This window comes from Anomaloglossus baeobatrachus, chromosome 2 (assembly GCF_048569485.1).
Source record: "Anomaloglossus baeobatrachus isolate aAnoBae1 chromosome 2, aAnoBae1.hap1, whole genome shotgun sequence".
Taxonomy (NCBI): domain Eukaryota; kingdom Metazoa; phylum Chordata; class Amphibia; order Anura; family Aromobatidae; genus Anomaloglossus; species Anomaloglossus baeobatrachus.
The window spans coordinates 342,884,561-342,888,088 of record NC_134354.1 but is presented as its reverse complement, the minus strand read 5'-3'; the positions used below and the strand labels follow the sequence as shown (position 1 = coordinate 342,888,088).

Genomic DNA, 3,528 nt, shown 5'->3' with positions numbered 1-3,528 from the left:
AAGTCCTAAGAAAGGCAGGCCGAGGAGAACTTGATGACAATGACACGATATGCAAGTTAAACCAGCCCCATCATTCTTCGACATGGATTCCTCGCCAGCCCCTGCAAAGTACACCAAACAGGATGCATCCACCACGCTTGCAGCTTGACCACCCCCCACAGTATCCCCCCCACAGTTTCCCCCCCAACATTATCCCAGGTATTCAAATGATTCATTTTTAAGCCAACTGTCATCTCCCACCCGGCCTGAATATGTCAACCAATATGAAGACGGCCACTAAATTTTGTTATTGTTGTTGTTTTGTTATTTGAGATTAATTTTAATTGATTGTTATATTTTCATTGTAATAATAAATTTATGTTGGTTCAATCTTGCTGCCTGCGTTACTTAATTCAGCATATGGTTGTGATGCCCTGGCAAAACACGATAGTTACAGAGATTGTACCATACTCCACCCTCATTGGCATACCACCACACAACCCCCACACTCATGTACAGCAAACAACCAGTAAAGCCTAGTCACCCCCTCGTGGATAATGGGATTGGTGCATCTATACAGATGCCTACATGTAATATGATGTTTGTGAGTGGTGAGTTTGTGAGTGGTGATAGCTGTTAACTTGCTTTATGCAATGAGACATACCAAACAGCAGATATCAATTTCAAATTTTTTATAACAAATGTATATGTACACAATAACCAAAAAAAAAAAAAAACGTTAGTTGCTGCTGCCCTCCCCTTGTCCAGCCACATAACGTGCCAGCAGCGCCGCATGCCGCTCCACTTTGGCCATCAGCCTCCTGTGGGCTGACATAATCCTTCTTTGGGAGGACATGATTTCGGCCAAAGTGGGTATGCCTATGGAGGGAATGGTAAAATTAATAAATCATAATTTTTATTTCTGCCTATTATTACAAAGTAGGAGATTCATGACTTACGGTTATCCCCCTCGTCCGATAAAGACTCACTTATGGAGCCTGGACTAGCATCTATGAAAACAAAAAACACTTTATAGTGCTCAACAGCTTTTTGTTTTGTACTTTATATGGCGTTAATGTTATATTAAAAAATTACCGGGGGCCGATCCGGCCGGTGGCCCCTGTGGGTGGTACTCCTCCTCCTCCTCCTCTGGTGGCTGTAGATCCACCGGGGGCTCGGGCACATGCTCTCCCTCCTCTGCGGCCCCTTGCTCCTCTGGGGGTTCTTAAGAAAATATAAAGTTTAATGTGGTTGCGTTATGATACATATAGGACTGTGGGGGGTACATTGAAATATATGGCGGACTACGTAGCCTACCTTATACAAGGACTATGGGGGTGAATTTGAACACATTGTGGACTATGTGGTGCAGTATAATATATGGAGAACTCTGGGGTGAATGAAACTTCATGGAGAACTCTAGGAAATTCATTACAGTTCATGGAGGACTATGGGATGCATTCTAATATCTGAAGGGTTATGTGGAACCCTTTATACTATATGGAAGGCTATGTGGGGGCCAATATTGTATTTGGAGAACTAGATATGAGGGAGGACAAAAATACAAGCAGGAGATGGAATTTTTTTGTGCTGAGGGAAAAAGACCCACTACCCACAGCACCCGGCTTTGCCATGCTCTCTCTGATATGGGAAAAGCTGGGTGGTGAGGGAATGATGTTTTGTCAAGCATGGCGAAGCTGGGTGCCAAGGACAAGAGGTATATCAGAACATATGAAAACTGTGTGCTGATAGAGGGTTGTCAGTTCAGGGGAAATCTTGGTGTAGAGAGCCTACTATCTGTGTAATTTCCCTGTGTCCCGAGTGTCATTGTAATTAGCCCGTACCACAAGTGTCGGTGTATCTATCGATCTATGCAATAGATCTCTATATATAGATCTGTTACATATTATATATATATATATATATATATATATATATATATATATATATATATATATAATCTATATATATATTATATATATATATATAATCTATCTATCGTTCAAAGCAATAGATCTATATATATATATCTATTACATATTATATATATATAATCTATCTATCGATCTATTACATAGATCGATATATTATATAAATACTTTTAATGAATTAAAAGGAAAAAAAAAAAAAAAATATATATATATATATATATATATATATATAATAAATATATATACATTAAAATATATATATTTATTATTTAAATATTATCTGTATATATTTATTTTTATAATTATATATAATTAATATATTATATATTTTTATAATTATATATAGATATATATATTATTTATATATATATTATATGTATATATTTATTTTTATTATTATATATATCTAAATATATTTTTAAAATTTTATCTATATATCTATATATATATATATATATATATATATTTATATGTATTATATATATATATATATATAATCTATCGATCTATAAAATAGATTATATATATAATTTTAATTAAGTAAAAGGATATATATATCATAAATATATACATTTAAATCTATATATTTATTATTTATTATATATGTATATTTTATTATATTTATATTTATATAAAATTAATATGAATTATATATATATTTAATTTAAAAATATATATATATATAGATATATATATATATTATATATGTATTATATATTTATATATTTATTTTTATAATAAATATATATATATATATATATATATATATAGATAGATAGATAGATAGATAGATAGATAGATAGATATTTATATATATATATAGATAGATATATATATATATATATATATATATATAGATAGATATATATATATATATAGATATATATATATATATATATAGATAGATATATATATATAAATATATATATATATATAAATAGATATATTTAAGAACACCATTATACGTTGCCAAAGCACACTCATCTGCGCCTACCTTGGTTTTGTAACTCTGCTTGTATGGCAGAGATCCGGGCACTGGAGCGGTACCGCAGATCCGCTAATTTTTTGCGGATCTGGGCGCAGGTGCGCTCCAAATGAAATCTCCTCCTCAACCCACGTTGGATCCTGCGCAAGACCGCTTTCTTATGGAGAAGTGGATGCTCTTGCGCCTCACGGCAATCATAATCGCGAGCATCCACTTCTCTAATTAGGTAACGGACCTCCGCCTCTCCCCAAGCTGTTGCCCTCCTGCGTGCCGCCATTGTTCGCTGGTGTGTCTACGTAGCAAACGCAGTTGCGTCACCCGCGGTAACGCCTCTTCACATCTGATTCGACGGATAGCGTCACGTGAACGCTAGCTCCAATCAGATTGGGGTGGACATTGTTGATCCTGCTCCAGCCAATGGCCGCCGATATTACATCTTCGGCCATGGCTGGATTGTTGATTTGTGAAATATTACAATTGCTATGATTGAAGGTGAAAGTGCGACGCACTTTTAACAAATCAGAATGATCTTTGCTGCAGAAATGAGATCGCGCCATGACGCAAATGCTGTGTCAAGGGGTCGTGGTATCACACACTGCGAGCGCACATACAATTATAAAAAAAATCGAAAAA

General features: G+C 34.5%; 1 long non-coding RNA gene across 1 annotated transcript; it reads right to left on the bottom strand.

The window, feature by feature from the left end:
* Positions 1-779: 779 nt before the first annotated feature.
* On the bottom strand, positions 780-1,410 carry LOC142290011 (uncharacterized). The gene is made up of 3 exons (XR_012750201.1): positions 1,075-1,410; positions 939-989; positions 780-858 (listed from the first exon to the last, which is right to left on the bottom strand). It is a non-coding gene; the product is annotated as an uncharacterized LOC142290011 (long non-coding RNA).
* Positions 1,411-3,528: the final 2,118 nt, after the last annotated feature.